The sequence below is a fragment of the Mytilus californianus genome, unplaced genomic scaffold (genome assembly GCF_021869535.1).
Source record: "Mytilus californianus isolate M0D057914Y unplaced genomic scaffold, xbMytCali1.0.p SCAF_4, whole genome shotgun sequence".
Lineage (NCBI taxonomy): Eukaryota > Metazoa > Mollusca > Bivalvia > Mytilida > Mytilidae > Mytilus > Mytilus californianus.
Genome location: NW_026262690.1, coordinates 111,444,826 through 111,463,289, shown reverse-complemented (window position 1 = coordinate 111,463,289; position 18,464 = coordinate 111,444,826). Strand labels below are relative to the sequence as shown.

General features: G+C 32.9%; 1 protein-coding gene across 1 annotated transcript in view; it reads left to right on the top strand.

The window, feature by feature from the left end:
• LOC127739141 (uncharacterized) overlaps positions 1–18,464 on the top strand; it is a 151,089-nt gene that overhangs the window by 121,400 nt on the left and 11,225 nt on the right. Inside the window, exons 10-11 of the mRNA XM_052250734.1 lie at positions 12,579–12,725; positions 16,420–16,500. The gene's annotated coding sequence lies outside the window, so the exon portion shown is untranslated. The remainder of the gene's footprint in view (positions 1–12,578; positions 12,726–16,419; positions 16,501–18,464) is intronic.

Genomic DNA, 18,464 nt, shown 5'->3' with positions numbered 1-18,464 from the left:
AGACCAAATGTTGCCAAACTTTACCTGAATGGTTCTTATGATAAATTGTGTCCAAGGATTTGATCAACCAACAAATATTGCCGCTGCTGCTAAAGATTGATCACAGGAGTAAAATGCATTTTTGGCTTTTAGTTCAAGAACTAAAATAGTTAGAACAAATCTGACTGGGTAGAGTTGATCAGCAGTCAAAGTTTCCTGTGTAATTTCAGAAAAATTGGACACTTTTTATTTGAGTTATTGCCCCTGAAATATCATTTTTTGGCAAATTTCTCAGTTTTGGTTATTATCTTGAAAACTATTAACAGATAGAGAGCAATTTTAAACAGTAAAAGTTACCAGAGCAATAAGATCTTCAAACAAGTCAACTTGGCAGAAATCTTCAAATGACTGTTAATTGATTTATTGCCACTTAATGATGATTTTTACCCTTTTTGCATCTTTTTTAGGAAATCAAAGTTGAGAAAAAGAATCTTTCAATGGTAAAAATGTTTGATCAATATATGATCTACAAATAACTCAAAATGGACTAATAGTACATTGACCTGTTATAAAAGTTATTGCTCTTGAAAGATTAATTTTACTCATTTTCTGTGCTTTTGCAGAGTCTATAGGTTGCACTTTGTAAATATAGCTGTTTCACAAACCACACCTCTTTTGGGGAGATATATAATATTCATAGAGATTTTGTTTTGTTTACGTACTTACTACTAGCTCCCAGATATGATCGCTATGTTTTATCTCATTGAGACATAACTTGGGTATGTTACCAGTATAAAAACACATGGTAGCGGCGAAAATTAAATTCTGAGGAAAACCCAAAGTGAAGGTAGGGGTACTACATAATTTTAGTATTACTTTAAACTCTTAGAAGTTCGGGGCATATAAATGTTGAAAATATGCCGCACAGCCCTATGTTTTGACTTTTGAATAAAATAGAAGTGCATATAAACTTTCCATTCTAGGATATAATTTTTTATGCAACTTCATAGTAAAAGTGGCACAGTTTTATCCGCAAAGGGAGTTCCTGGGGGGGAATTGCATTGTCTCTGTTCACAGAGGTGCAACATATAATAGGTAGAGAAGAAGCAAAAGTGTTTTGCTAAAAGGATCTGCAATACATCAAAATTGATGAAATTGTCTACTGATTCCTTATAGAAGTTTTTTCCCCTAAATAATGATTTTTATCCATTTTTTTTGCATTTTTGTCAAAAACTTTAATATACTAGTATAGAGAGAAACTTTTAAAAGCAAAATAAGACTTACAACTAAGTCAACATGGCCAAATTGTCGCACTAGTAACATGATGTGTTTTATCTCAAAAACTTTAATAGATAGGTATTTACTGTAAACAGTAAAAATTATCATCAATAAATGATCTTCAAAAATGCCACTAATTAAGATCTACAAATACGCAAACATAGCCAATTGCAATAAAGGAAAAAGATAAATATCAAAATGGGCATATTCATTACCAGGTGAGCGATTCAGAATATTGTGAGCTTCTTACTTGCATTTTTGCCTATCATCTCAAATGTATAAAAGATAGATTACAACTTTAAGTAGTGAAAATGATCAACAAGACAAGTTCATCAAATAAGTCAACATTTACAGAATCTATTGTAGCATAAGAGAAACTTCAAATAAACAGAAATGATGAGCAAGACAATATTAACAATAAGTCACATAGCTGAAATTGTCACAATCTCCGGCGCAGATATCATATCTGTTCCGTTCAATACTTCGTAACACTACACTCAATATGACCTCTGCCATACCTTTTTTTGCGTACTTTTCTCTTCCCAATCATATTAAGTGCAGTATTGCGGAGCATGTATGGAACGGATATGAACTCTGCGCCGGAGATTGAAATTGTCACTCCACTCCTTATAGGATTTTTTTGTCTTAAAATGATGATTTTTATACGCCCGTTTACGGGACGTTTTATGGTACACCGTTTACCGTCTGTCCGTCTGTCCGTCTGTCCGTCGTCAACATGTCGGACATTAACTCAAAAACGCTTTAACCAATATGCATGAAACTTTGGTGAATTGTTTATATCCATTGACGTGAGCTCCCTTCCCGGGCTCCCTTTCGTTTTTTTATAAATTTCAGATTTACCGTTTCCGAGTTTTGGGGTTTTATTCATTAAAAAAGGGGGGATTTTCCAGTTTGTGGACAATAACTCAAAAACAATTTCACCAATTTGCAAGAAACTTTGGTGAATTGTTTATTTCTATCGACATGAGCTCCCTTTTGATTTTTATAAATTTTAGACAATACGTTTCCGATTTATGGGGTTTTATTCATTACAAAAAGGGGGATTTTCCAGTTTTTGGAAAATAACTCAAAAATGCTTTCAGCATTTTTTATGAAACTTTGGTGAATTGTTTATATCTATTCAGTATTGATGTAAGCTCCCTTCAGAATTTTATAAATTTTAGATTTTACATTTCCGAGTTATGGGGTTTTATTCATTAAAATAGGTGGGATTTTCCAGTTTTTTAACCAATAACTCAATTTCACCAATTTGCAAGAAACTTTGGTGAATTGTCTATTTCTATCGACATGAGCTCCCTTTTGATTTTTTTAAATTTTAGACTATACGTTTCCGATTTATGGGTTTTTATTCATTACAAAAAGGGGGATTTTCCAGTTTTCGGACAATAACTCAAAAATGCTTCAGCATTTTTTATGAAACTTTGGTGAATTGTTTATATCTATTGTTGTAAGCTCCCTTTTGATTTTTATAAATTTAAGATTTTACGTTTCCGAGTTATAAGATTTTATTCATAAAAAAGGGTTGATTTTCAAGTTTTTGGACAATATCCTTAAATTGCTTAGAGTAGTTTTCATTAAACTTTGATGACTGATTTATATCTATTAAGATAACCTCCCTTTAGTTATTTATAAATTTCTTATATAACATTGAGAAGTTATTGTTTGTTTATAGTCTGACAACAGATTTACTAAGTATTGCGCAACAGCACAGTGTATTGCACAACAGCAAGAAATCTTTAATTGAATATAAATTCAATTCATCTAACCAATTTCAAGTTCTTTGACTACATTTATTCAGAAACCTATAATATGTCAAATATTTAATTACAATCTTAATTCAGACTTGTATCAAGCTTGAATATTGTGTCCATTTTTGCCCCAACTGTTCAGGATTGGACCTCTGCGGGCGTATCCAGCTTTGCTCAGCGAAGCAGTTTATTTAAAATGTTGTGGTTTCTGGATAATTAATGACGATCCCCGTTATGAAATTCACTTTAATTTCAGTGGAATCTTTTGAATCACTCAGCTTGGTTTGAATTTTTGTTGATTTCAATTTTACTATTCCTGAGTTATTGGACTTGATATTTTGGAAAATTTCAAAATTTGTGGTTTCTGGATTAACGGAGAACCCCATTATAAAAATAATTGACATTTTTAATTGAATGTTTTGGACAGCTAAGCACATATTATGCTTGATTTTCATCGTTTTCAATTATACCATTTCAGAGTTATGGTTTTTGTTGGTTTTTTTTTAATCTAAATTTTGTGGTTTCTGGATGACATGTTCGATATCCTTCGTATTCAGGACCACTTAAAACAGATCAAAACTTGATTTTCATTGTTTTCACTTTTACTTTTCCACAGCTATGGTTCTTGATTTTTGGAAAAAATTCTAACTTTGGTGGTTTCTTGATGACAAATTTTAGTTTTGTAGTTTTCACTTTTACCATTAAAAGGCATTCCAGAGTTCATTGATACTTAATTGTTTGAAAAAATTCATAATTTTGTGTTTATCAAATAATAAATGGAGAACTACTTGTTGAAATTGATTGAAATTAAATGGAATGGTTTGGACCACTAAACAAAATCTTGATATCTTAGTTGCTGTGGGTGTCTATATCTTTACACATTTATTACAGTTTTTATACCATCGCAGGTCGTATTATGTTATGGTGGTGTCTGCGTCTGAAGACATTTTGGTTCGCAGACAATAAATTGAGTATAAGTGCATGGATCTCTATAACATTTTAGCACAAGGTTCCATACCACTAAAGGATGGTTGGGTTGTTTTTGGGGTTTTGTTATTAGGGGCCAAAAAGTGTCAGTTTTACTGGTTCATGGAAAATAAATTGGTTCGCAGTTATTAACTTTAGTGCAAGTGTATGGATGTGTAAGAAAATTTAGTACAAGGTTCCATTCCACAATAGGAGGGTTGGGGTTGATTTTGGGGGGTATTATACCCCCGCTTTAGAAAAGTGGGGGTATACTGTTTTACCTCTGTCTGTCCTTCCGTCAGTCCATCCGTCAGTCCATCCGTCAGTCAGTCCGTCCGTCCCATGAATATTTTTGTCGCATTTTTCTCAGGAACTACTTGACAAGGATTTCTAAAATTTGGTTTCAGGGTTTATATAAGTAAGTTACACCGTGTGATGCGTTTTTAGATTCATCACTCAACAACTTCCTGTTTACCGAACACTTGTATTATTTTACACATGATAGCCAAGTTGAAAATTTTCGTCACATTTTTCTCAGGAACAATTTGACAAGGATTTCTGAAACTTGATTTCAGGGTTTATAAAGGTCAGCTATACTGTGTGGTGGGTTTTCAGATTCATCACTCAACAACTTCCTGTTTACCGAAATATTTCGGAGGGGGTATCATTAGTGAGCAGTAGCTCACAGTTTTACTTGTTGTCCTAGCGGTTTTTGTCGAGCCTGCGACTTTTTTCGCAGAAAGCTCGACATGGGGATAGTGATCCGGCAGCGGCGGCGGCTACGGCGGCTACGGCGGCGGCGGCGGCGGCGTTAGCTAACTTCTTAAAAGCTTTATATTTTAGAAGGTGGAAGATCTGGATGCTTCATACTTTGTATATGGATGCCTCATGTTACGAAGTTTCCGTCAGTCACATGTCCAATGTCCTTGACCTCATTTTCATGGTTCAGTGACTACTTGAAAAAAAAGTTAAGATTTTTTGTAATGTTAAATTCTCTCTTATTATAAGTAATAGGATAACTATATTTGGTATGTGCGTATCTTGCAAGGTCCTCATGCCCGTCAGACAGTTTTCACTTGACCTCGACCTCATTTCATGGATCAGTGAACAAGGTAAAGTTTTGGTGGTCAAGTCCATATCTCAGATACTATAAGCAATAGGTCTAGTATATTAGGTGTATGGAAGGACTGTAAGGTGTACATGTCTAACTGGCAGGTGTCATCTGACCTTGACCTCATTTTCATGGTTCAGTGGTTATAGTTAAGTTTTTGTGTTTTGGTCTGTTTTTCTTATACTGTATGCAATATGTCTACTATATATATTTGGTGTATGGAATGATTGTAAGGTGTACATGTCTAGCTGGCAGGTGTCATCTGACCTTGACCTCATTTTCATGGTTCAGTGGTCAAAGTTAAGTTTTTGAGTTTTGGTCTTTTTTTCTAATACTATATGCAATAGTTCAACTATATTTGGTGTATGGAAATATTTTATGATCTATATGTCAGTCACGCAGGTTTTATTTGACCTTGACCTCATTTTCAAGGTTCATTGCTGAGTGTTAAGTTTTTGTGTTTTGGACTGTTTTTCTTTAACTATAAGCAATAGGTCAACTATATTTGTTGTATGGAAGAATTGTTAGCTGTACATGCCTGCCTAGCATGGTTCATCTGACCTTGACCTCATTTTCATGGTTCATTGGTCAATGTTTAGTTTACTTGGTTAATGTTAAGTTTATGTGACAGTTGTAATAAAGCTTTATATTTGAGACTATCAACATAATATCAATGATTAGTAGAGAAGGCGAGACATTTCAGCGTGTGCACTCTTGTGTAATAAGGGGCCTGAAAGGGGCCAAAAACAATTATTTGTCTGGTTTTAAGACAATAACTTGAGTATAAAAGATATTCATTTGGTCAATATTTAAACACAAGGTTCCACACCACAGAAGGAAGGTTGGGATTAATTTAAGGGGTAATTGTCATAGCTGTTAAGGAATTAGGGGCCAAAAAGGGTCTAACAAAAACATTTTTTTGTCAGGTTGACAGACAATAAATTGAATATAAGTGTATGGATCTCTATTAAATTTAAGCACAAGGTACTATACCACAATAGGAAGGTTGGGATTTATTTCAAGTATTCAAGATTGACTAAATTGGGGTCCAAAATTGAATATTGTTTGATTTCATCAAAAATTAAATAGTTTGTGTTATTTGATATTTTAGAATTTTAGATTTTTTGGTTTTCAAAGTTGGTCCAAAATTGGGTCCCAAAATTAAAGTTTGTTTGATTTCTTCAAAAATTAAATCAATTGTGTTCCTTAAGGTGTGCAATCTAACAGTGTTGTACATTTTTGATTTTTGGTCTGTTTTTCAAACTGGACCCCATAAAGCTTCAAATTATCCAAAATAAAACTTAGTTTGATTTTTACCAAAAATATAACAATGTGGTTATTTGATATGCTGAATCCAACTATGTATTTAGAATTTGAATATTGGACCATTATTGGTAAATGTCTAATTTTAAAATTATTTAAGAACTTATACCACATTCATTCTGTGACAAAGTGGTGTTGATGATAAGCTATGTAGGATTGTATAGATAAAGTTTGAAATATACTGTTCATTATTAGATATTTTGAAGATAATTACAGATAAGTTTTATAGATTTTTTAAAGACATTGTATTAATGATAAATGATATTTTGGATTTTTTTTTTCTTTTCTTTGGTAAATTGTTTGAAGAATTTTGTGGTAAGTTTGTTTGTTATCCTGTATAAACTAATATTCTGAATGCTATATATATTTTTTGAAGCGAACTCCTTTAAAAACTAAGCTTATATTGTCTATCAATAAACATGTATTTAGATTTTTAACCGGATTTTCGAAGGAAATATCGGTTATTTAAATGGTGAAGTACGGCGGGCGGACGGGCGTCTGCCAAACAGTGTCTGTACAATAGCATGAAAATGCTTTAACAAATTTTTTTCAAATTTAAATATGTTGTTTCCTGGGACTTAATGAAGGTCTATTTCAATTTTCACGATTTTAGTATTTCTCCTTTTTGAGTTAACGCCATTTTTAATATCCAAAAGAGGTATTTTAAAATATTTTTCTCTTGTTATCATTTTATGACTCAGCATAATGTCTTATCTCACAATAAAAATTCGAGTGACAGATTAATTTGAAAATTTTCTATTTCCTAAGTGGTGATGATTATAAGCTATATTATTAGACATTTTGAAGTTAATTACATTATTAATTATTAATTTGATCTGGGTTATATCTTATCATATGATAATCATTGGAGTGACAGATTTATTTGAAAATTTTCTGTTTCCTGATATATAAAGTTTGAAATTTACTAGTAGGACTGTATAAATGAAGTTTGAAATTTACTGTTCATAATTAGACATTTTGTAGATAATTAAGTCTCCCTAAACCATTTATATTCTTACCCCACCCCCCTTCAATTTGAGAATGTGCTTTTATCTTGTAAACAGTCGAGATCCCCACCCCTAAACCATATATATTCTTGTATGGGACAATAAAACAAATCAAATGAATTATTGGGGGAGTCTCCGGGTTCACCCCCACCTCCCTTCTTTTTGAAAACTTGTAAACGGCCAAGATCCCCACCCTTAAACCATATATATTCTTGAATAGGACAATAAAACAAATCAAATGAAATTAAGGGGAAATCCCCTTGGGTAACCCCCACCCCTCTTTTTTTTGAAAACTTATAAACGATCAAGATTTTCACCCCTTAACCATATATATTCTTGAATAGGACAATAAAACAAATCAAATGAAATTAAGAGGAAATCCCCTTGGGTAACCCCCACCCCTCTTTTTTTGAAAACTTGTAAACGGTCAAGATCTTCACCCCCAAACTTTATATATTCTTGTATGGGACAATAAAACAAATCAAATGAAATATAAGGCGAGTCCCCTGGGGTCACCCCCACCCCCTCCTGTTTAAGAACTTGTAAACAGTCGAGATCCCCACCCCTACACCATTTTCTTGTATGGGACAATAACACAAATCAAATGAAATATAGGGCGAGTCCCCTGGGGATCAACCCCCCTTATGAGAACTTGTAAACAGTCAAGATCCCCATACGCGAAACCATATATTTTTATACGACCGCAAAAAATTTTTTGGGATCGTATAATGGTATGATGTCGTCGTCGTCTGCGTCTTCGTCGTCTGCGTCGTCGTCCGAAGACACATTGGTTAACGGACAATAACTTTAGTTTAAGTGAATTGATCTCTATGAAATTTTTTAAGAAGGTTCAATACCACAAAAGGAAGGTTTTGATTGATTTTAGTGATGATGGTCACAACCGTTTAGGAATTAGGGGCCCAAAAGGGGCCCAAAACAAGCATTTTTCTAGTTTCAGGACAATAACTTGTGTATAAGTATTTCGATTGCTTTGAAATTGTACGACAATGTTTAATACCACAAGTAGAAGGTTGGGATTTATTTTAGGGGTTTTGGGGCCAACAGTTTAGGAATTAAGGGCCAAAAAAGGGCCAAAAAGGGCCAAAAACAAGCATTTTTCTAGTTTCCAGACAATAACTTGCGTTTAAGTGTATGGATCTCTCTGACATTGTACCACAAGGTTCCATATCACAAAGGGAAGGCTAGGATTGAGTTTGGGGTTAGTTGCCCAAATATGTAGGAATAAGGTGCCAAAAAGGGCCAAAAAGAAGCATTTTTCTAGTTTCCAGACAATAACTTGTGTTTAAGTGTAAGGATCTCTCTGAAATTGTACTACAAGGTTCCATGCTACAAAGGAAAGGCTGGGATCGAGTTTTGGGGTTATTGCTCCAAGGAGGGTTTTAAAAAGTGGGGGGGGGGATTTTATTTTCCAATTTTTTTAGAGGATCGATTCATATTTTTTTTTGAATTTTTGAAAAGTTTAAAGAAGAAATCTTCAATTGCACAGTATTGCAGAATAGATTTGTAGGATCTTTGACCACATTTATTTTGTGTGAGAAATCTATATTATGTCAAAAATTTGATACAATCCAAATTCAGACAGTATCAAGCTTGAATATTGTGTCCAAATTTGTACCAACTGTTCAGGGTTCGACCTCTGCGGTCGTATCAGGCTGCGCTCCGAGAAGCATTTTATTTTGTATGGGACAATAAAATAAATCAAATGAAATAAAAGGAGAGTCCCCCTGGGATCACCCCCACCCCCTCCTGTTTGAGAACTTGTAAACGGTCGAGATCCCCACCCCTAAACCATATACGGTATATTCTTGTATGGGACGATAAAACAAATCAAATGAAATATAGGGGAAGTCCATGGGGGTAACCCCCACCCCACTTCTTTTTGATAACTTGTAACCGGTCGAGATCCCACCCCTAGACCATATATATTCTTGTTTGGGACAATAAAACAAATCAAATGAAATTGAGGGGAAGTCCCCTGGGGTTACCCCCACCCCCCTTCTTTTTGAAAACTTGTAAATGGTCAAGATCCCCACCCCGAAACCATATATATTCTTGTATGGGACAATAAAACAAATCAAATGAAATATTAGGCGAGTCCCCTTGGCTCACCCCCACCCCCCTCCTGTTTAAGAACTTGTAAACGGTCGAGATCCCCACCACTAAACCATATATATTCTTGTTTGGGACAATAAAACAAATCAAATGAAATTGAGGGGAAAGTCCCCTGGGGTAACCCCCACCCCCCTTCTTTTTGAAAACTTGTAAATGGTCAAGATCCCCACCCCGAAACCATATATATTCTTGTATGGGACAATAAAACAAATCAAATGAAATATTAGGCGAGTCCCCTTGGCTCACCCCCACCCCCCTCCTGTTTAAGAACTTGTAAACGGTCGAGATCCCCACCACTAAACCATGTATATTCTTGTATGGGACAAAAAAACAAATCAGATGAAATAAAGGGCGAGTCCCCTGGGGATCAACCCCCCTTATGAGAACTTGTAAACGGTCTAGATCTCCAGCCCTAAACAATATATTCCTGTTCGTAATTTCAAGAAGATTTGAATAACATACAGGGTCAATCCATAGGCGTCACTTAAGCATATCACAAACCAATTTGTACTGGACTTTGCCCAATGTCAGGCGACCATGGGAATGACGAATTATTGGAGCTTTGTTTGGGAGACTTCATTACTGATAAGTTTTATAGATTTTGAAAAGACATTGTATTAATTATAAATAAAATTTTGGATTTTTTTTCTTCTTTTCTTTGGTAAATTGTTTGAAGAATTTTGTGGCAAGTTTGTTTGTTATTCTGTAAAAACTAATTTTCCGAATGCTATATATTTTTTTTTGATGAAGTGAACTCCTTTAAAACTGAGCTTATATTGTCTATTATTAAACATATATTTAGATTTCTGATTTTGGGCCCAGTTTTCAAGTTGGTCAAAATCGGGGTCCAAAATTAAACTATGTTTGATTTCAACATAAATTGAATATATATAGGGTTCTTTGAAATACTTAATCTAAACCTGTATTTCTTTCCATTATTAATAAGATTATACCACATTGAGGTCCAAATGGTCCTAAATTAAACTTTTGTTTAATTACATAAAAAATTGAATTCTTTGGTTCTTTGATATGCTGATTCTAACAATGTTTGTGTGTTAAATCATATCTAATTTTAGAGAACTTAGTCATCATTGGTTGTTGTTATTATATTATTGATTATAATTTGAAAAATTGCATCATATCTTATTTTAGAGAATTATTTATCCAGTTTGAGTTATTTCCCTTTGCATAGAAAATATTATGGATAAAATTAACCTGTGTTTCATTTCAACATAAATTAAATATATATAGGGTTCTTTCAAATGCTGAATCTAAACCTGTATTTAGATATAAGATTTTTGGGCCCAGTTTTCAAGTTGGTCGAAATCAGGGTCCAAAATTAAACTTTATTTTATTCAACAAAAATTGAATTTATGGGGTTCTTTTAAATGTTGAATCTAACCATGTATTGAGAGATTTTGGATTGTGGGCTCCTTTATCAAATTGGTCCACATTGAGGTCCAAAGGGTCCTAAATTAAACTGTTGTCTGATTTCATCAAAAATTGATTTCTTGGGGTTCTTTGATATGCTGATTCTAATATTTACTTAGATTTTGGATATTGGACCAAAATAGGTATTTAAATGTCCAATTTCAAATATTTTAGATCTTTGACCACATGTATTTTGTGTCACAAACCTATGTCAAATATTCAATCACAATCCAAATTCAGAGCTGTTTTAAGCTTAAATGTAGTGTCTATACTTGCTCAACTGTTCAGGGTTCGACCTCTGCAGGAAAATCCGGTTTGCTGTCACTCTGACAGCCTCTTGTTGATTTTGGGCCCAGTTTTCAAGTTGGTTCAAATCGGGGTCCAAAATTAAACTGTGTTTGATTTCAACATAAATTGAATATATTTAGGGTTCTTTGAAATGCTTAATCTATCCATGTATTTAGATTTGGGATTTTAGGCTCCATTATCAAATTGGTCCACATTGAGGTCCAAATGGTTCTAAATTAAACTTTGTTTGATTTCATCAAAAAAAGAATTCTTGGGATTCTTTGATATGCTGATTCTAACCATGTACTTCGAATTTGGATATTGGACCATAATAGGTAAATGTCCAATTTCAAATTTTTTGGTTCTTTGACATCATTTATTTTGTGTCACAAACCTATGCTGTGTCAAATATTCAATCACAATCAAAATTCAGAGCTGTTTTAAGCTTAAATGTTGTGTCCATACTTGCTCAACTGTTCAGCGTTCGACCTCAGCGGTCGTATCAAGCTTGCGCGCAGCGGAACATTTTATTAAGTTATAAAACAATAAATGCATTTTAGCCATATGTTCTATTTTCAGCCATGGCAGCTATGTTTGTTGATTTACCGGGGGGAAACTCAATTTTCATACTACGTACCCTAAGGATTATTTGCTTAAAGTTTGGCTGGAATTGGTTCAGTTGTTAAACAGGAGATCTTTGAAAATTGCCAACAACAGACGCCAAGGGATGACAATAGCTCACATGGCCCTAAGAATTGATAAAATTTATTTAGTTACATAATGAGTCGACTGACATTCTCGGACATCTTGACTTATTTTAGATCTTATCTTACTGATCATTTTTGCATTTAGAGTTTTTCTGTATTAATAATAGTTTTCAAGAAATTAGACAAAAACACAAAATGTTGGTAAAAATCGTCATTTATGGACAATAACTCATTTAAAGCGTGGACATTATATTTGATAACTGCATCAAATTTAATATTTGTTAGACAAGAGAAAAAAAAAAAAGAGTTCCATGTACCCATCATTTTGTAGGTATAATTTTCGTCAGAATTTTTTAGAAAGATGATAGACTGATCAATGAAGCTTTTATTACTCATCTCTGAATGTATAAGGTCATCAAACTTATTAGTATCCACAGTGTAGTAATACATGATTAAAAGATTAATTTTTATCTTACTGCATTATTCGTGAAAAGTTGTTTATGCGAGAATTTCAGCTTTAATCATAAGAAAATTTTCAGCTTTTAGAAATATTAGGATTATTATACTGGAATGGTTTTTTTCTCAGAAATCTGGAGGCAAATTACTTGCTGGACTTAGAGAAATTGATGAAGAAGCTGGACCAGCCAAGAAAAAACATAAAGTTGTTAGCAGGGTAGTCCGACCAACATTAGCTGATCGATCTAGAAGTGTCAATTCTTCTTCTATCACAAAGGTATGGCCAGACTGGTTATCATTTACATATAAGATGAATTAAGTATCATTTTCAATGATGGGTTCAAGATTCTGATAAAAAGGTGGTAGCAGGTTTTAAGTTCACCTATCCTCAAAACCCATAATGTAAGCTTTTGCCATCACTTAGCGTCCATCATCTTTGTAGTCAGTCTGTCTGTCCATCCATCATTGTAAACCTTTTAAAAAAGCTTCTTCTCTGAAACTACTGGACAAAATATTACCTAACTTTACCATAATGTTCCTTATGTCATTTACTTTAAAACTGAGTCCGAGAATTTGATCCACCAACAAACATGACTGCTGTTGCTAAAAAAAAGAACATAGGAGTAAACTGCATTTTTTGGCTTATATTTCAAGAACTAAAATAGTTAGAGCAAATGTGACTGGGTAGAATTGATAAGCAGTCAAAGTTTCTAGGGAATTTCAAATTGACGATCTTTTTTTGGAATTATTGCCTCTGAGATGTAATTTTTTTTGAAAATTTCTTTGTTTTGTTATTATCTTGAAAACTATTAACGTGATTAACAGATAGAGAGATATTTTGAACAGTAAAAATTACCAGAACAAGAAGATCTTCAAAAAAAGTCAACTTGGCAGAAATCTTTAAATGACTCTTATAGGATTTATTGTCAATTGATGATGATTTTTACCCTTTTTTAGCTCATGTGGCCCATAGGGCCAAATAAGCTTTTCTCATCACTTGGCGTCCATCGTCAGTCGTCTTCTTCATCTTCGTTGTCCGTTAACTTTTACAAAAATCTTCTCCTCTGAAACTACTGGACCAAATTTAACCAAACTTAGCCACAATCATCATTGGGGTATATAAATTAAAAAGTGTGCCCGATGACCCCGCCTGCCAACCAAGATGGCCGACATGGCTAAAAGTAGAACATAGGGGTAAAATGCAAGTTGTGTCTATAATTATGAATAACGTTATAAATAGAGAAAATCTGACAGGAACATAAATGTTCCTAATGTTGAATTCAACTATCGTTCATGTACGTATAAACTCAGGCGAGTTCTTATATGAGTTATATATATATATATATATATGGTAATTTTACCATTTTTTTCCATTTTGCCTATTATCTTGAAAACTATAATAGCTAGAGAGAAACTTTAAACTGCAAAATGATCAACAAGACAAGTTCTACAAATAAGTCTGGATGGTCGAAATCGTCAGTCGACTCCTAGTTAGAGTTATTGCCTTTTATTGACTATTTTTAACATTTTATTTGCATTTTTCCTTATATGATTATAATTATAATAGATAAACAGACACTTTACATCATAAAAATGATCAGCAAGGGAAGATTTACTAACAAGTCAAATTTTGACGATATAGTAAGTAGACTCACTTTTTATAGGAGTTATTGCCCTTAAATGAGGATTTTTTTTAACCCTCTTTTGTGTTTTGAACAAAAACTAAAGAATTTCGAGAGAAGGTAAACAGACTAAATGATTTGAAATACAAGATCAACAAAAAAGAAATTTGTATCATGAATTCTATTCTCGTCTACAATGTTGGAGAGTATCCTTTGTTGAATATGCACATAGACCAAGGTGAGCGACACAGGCTCTTTAGAGCCTCAAGCTGCATCTTTTCAGGAAACCATAGATGATTAAGAGAATCAATCTTTCAAAGGTAAAAATGTTGAACAAAATATGATCTACAAATAACTAAACATGGACGATAAGTCCATTGACGTCTTATTCATTACCCTTGAAAGATTAGTGTTACCTTTTGTGTTTTTTCAGAGTCTATAATAGATAGAGTTAAAAATTGTAAGAAGCAAAAGTGTTTTGCAAAAAAGATCTACTAATACATCAAAAATGGATGAAATTGTCAACTGATTCCTTATAGAAGTTTTTTCCCCTGAATGATGATTTTTATCCATTTAGGCCCCGACATGAGAAATATGAAACAATTCAATTGAGAAAACTAACAAATTAATTTATAACAAAACATTTAGGAAAAACAATTTTGACAGACAGGAACCATCGACAACCACGGAACTACAGGCTCCTGACTATAGAAATGCAAATATAGAATGTGGCGGGGTTAAACATGTTTGAAGACACCAACCCTCCTCTTAACTGTGACAGTGGTGTAACAGTACAACATAAGATCAAACTAAAAAAATTAGTTGAAAAGGGCTTAACGAAACAAAGCAGAAAAACATCTAACAAAAACACAGACCGGACGTGGCAGACACAAAGTACAGATATGAGACAACTCGCAGTTGCTGACAGCTAGTTCAAAGCCAAAAATACGAATTACATTTGTTTCTTTTCAATGTATTTATCTTTTAATGAACAGTTTCAAACACTTCATTATAGTTTAGATCTCAAAAGTAAAATTGATTTTTTCAATAAATATACATGAGTACAGAAACAAAGGGAGGGGGAGGGTATTCAAGGTGGTCCGGTTTAGGGTAAACAATAACTGTCTTTTGCAGGGGCCTTCGTCATACGGGAAATTTATGAATACATTTTTTTTCATGTATAGTAGGTGAATATGTCTGATCAATTTCATGATCTCCAGACATTTCATGGCGAAATTACATGTATAGCTATATAATTAATTTTTACAAATAAAATATATAATATTTGGATCATAATTGTCATAAAATCATGATCTCCGGACATTTCATGGCGATATTACATGTATAGCTATATTAATTTAATTTACAAATAAAATATATAATATTTTGATCATTATTGTCATAAAATTCATTGATGTAATATAAGAGGGGGAAATTCAGAATAACAAAAAAAAAGGAAGGAAAGGGGCGAAGGATACCAAAGGGACAATCAAACTCACAAGTCGAAAATAAACTGACAAAGCCATGGCTAAAAAGAAAAGGTTTTGTGGTTTCTGGATGACATTTTTTGTTTGATTTACTTCGTTTTCAGGACCACTTAACACAGATCAAAACTTGATTTTCATTGTTTTCACTTTACTATTCCACAGTTATGGTTCTTGATTTTTGGGCAAATTCAAACTTCTGTTGATTGTAGATGATACATTTGAGTTTTATCGTTTTCATGTTTACCATTGAATGACATTCCAGAGTTCATTGGTACTTAATTGTTCAAAAAATTCATAATTTGTGGTTATCAGATAATAAATAGAGAACTACTTTTTGAAATAGATTGAAATTAATTGAAATGGTTTTGACCACTGAAAAAAATATTGATCTCTGGCAGTTGCTGGGGGTGGGGATTCCTGTGATCACTAGATCAACTATAGTTTCCATAGTAATTACTGATCTGCTGGTATTAAAGGGAAATAATTTACATTCAGTCATATATTTTTATTTACAACAGTATCTTTGATTATGTCCCTTCAATATCATGTTTTTAAAAATTGAACTCATCTAATAAATACATTTCAGTGTTCTTTTCAGAACACATGGTAATTTTTAATAACTATGGAAGCAATATTCACAACAAATTACTGATGAAATGTCATAATGATGGAAGTTGATAGATTTCTTTAGGTTCTAACAGAAAACTAAAAGAAAATAACGAATGTAATGATATCTACTAGTATATGATTACAGTTTCATCCGTAATTTCTGAAGGAGGAAATAAAAAAAATAAAATGCATTGTCTTATCCTGTAAAAAACTTGTTCTTTTATAATTATGGACATACTTTTTAAAATTTCAGTTGAAAGTCATTTTCCAGGAAGGTATGAGTGTAGTATCAAATATATCAGAAGAATCACCAAAAGCAGGCAGTTTGACAGGGGTATGTCATTCAACAATATTATCAAAGTTTAAAATTATTTAATCTGCTAAGGATTGAATACTAAATCAAAACTTTCATGATTAATTCAGTTGTGAGTTTGAAATTTCCTTTCTCCAATGCATGTTTTGAATCACCATTACAAGTTTTGATATAGAAAAAGGAGAAGTGGTATGAATGTCATGAGAGTCACTATAGAGTTAAGTTTATTTGATACATTAATAAAAAATATAGTATCTTAGAGGAGTTAGTGAGAAAAAAGTAACAAACCAATTTGATAATAAAAAAAACGTTAGTTGAAAAAATGACAATTACGGCTATAAAACAAAGAGAAGTTATTATCCACAAAAAACAACACAGAAATCAATACCTTATAATGGATAGAGAAAATTTGTTTGGCTAAAATTGCTCAAAATGTCGAGATCTACTTACATTCTATTTTAAACAAAATTATTAGATGAAGTCTTAATGAGTTATAGCCCTTAAATAATGATTTTTGATGTATTCCCATGTTTGTTTTTGAAGACAAAACAAAAGCAGTAATATATGATCTACAAAAATGCCAATATGACTGAAAACACTGGATGACTCGGTAAAGGAGTATTATTGTCCTTAAATGATGATTTTCGACTAATTTTAGTGTTTTTACATATTATCTCGAAATTATAATAAATAAAGTAGAACCTGTAACCAGCAAACATAATTAGAAATTCAAGATCTACTAAGTTGCATTTACAAACTTAAACATTGGGATGACTTCGTGAAGATTTATAGCCTTAAACTTCTTCGTGAAGATTTATAGCCTTAAACTTCTATGTCATTTGGTCTCTGGTGAAGAGTTGTTATTCTACATCTTCTTATTTTTACATTAAACTCAAATTCTGACTTATTTTTGTGTCGGTCATATACTGTCTCAAAGATCTCTGAAACTAATGAACCAATTTTAACAAAACTTTGGGTGAATGATCCTTTTGGTATATAGTATAAAGCATGTGTGTGGTTTTTTTTAATTCAGTGGCCAATAAGGCCACAATAGCTAACAAAAGAACATACGGGTAAAAAGTCATCTTTTTTTCATTGTATTCAATTCAGTTCTGGCAAAAATGCCTGGTGAGCTATAGAAACTTTACTCTATAATGCTGGTCTTAATGGTAGCAAAAACACAATACAAACATATTGTACCTCAATGAGAATACTTCAGTTAATGAAATCATACTATTTGTTGATAGCATCCCAATCGTTGGCAGTGGTATAGAAATATGGTCATCCCTAGGACTTTTCTGTTCCCTTGCTAAAGTGGGGCTTCTATTTGGCTGTTCGGGATGTAAAAATAAGCAGCAACGACTGGTCGGAATGGGGATGTTAAACCTGATGCTTTGTGTTAAGAGAATGCAATGGCCTCTGCACGTTAACAAAGCTTTGAAATCACTCTCTGAGAGGTCCAGAAAGCTTCAGATTTGAACCGGCGAAGCAGATCGTAATCAGTTATGATGTAGACAGTAATCGTTCTAATCGTAATCATGTTCATTGACCATAACAACGATGAAAGCACTTCATATAATGAATTAAACCGAACCACATCATATAATGTTACAAGCACATAATATAATGACACATCATATAAAGATATTTGCACATAATATAAAGGAAAATGCACATCATATATGGATATTGGCACATCATATAAGTATATTTGCATATCATATAAGTATATTTGCACATCATATAAGAATCTGGCACATCATATAAGTTCATTTGCTCATCATACATTTGTCATATAAGTATATTTGCACATCATATAAGGATGTTTGCACATCATATTAGTATATTTTCACATCATATAAGGATGTTAGTTTGCACATCATATAAGGATGTTAGTTTGCACATCATATAATGACAAATGCACATCATATAAAGGTAAACGCACATCATATAATGAAAATGGGCATAACAAGACAGTTTTGACG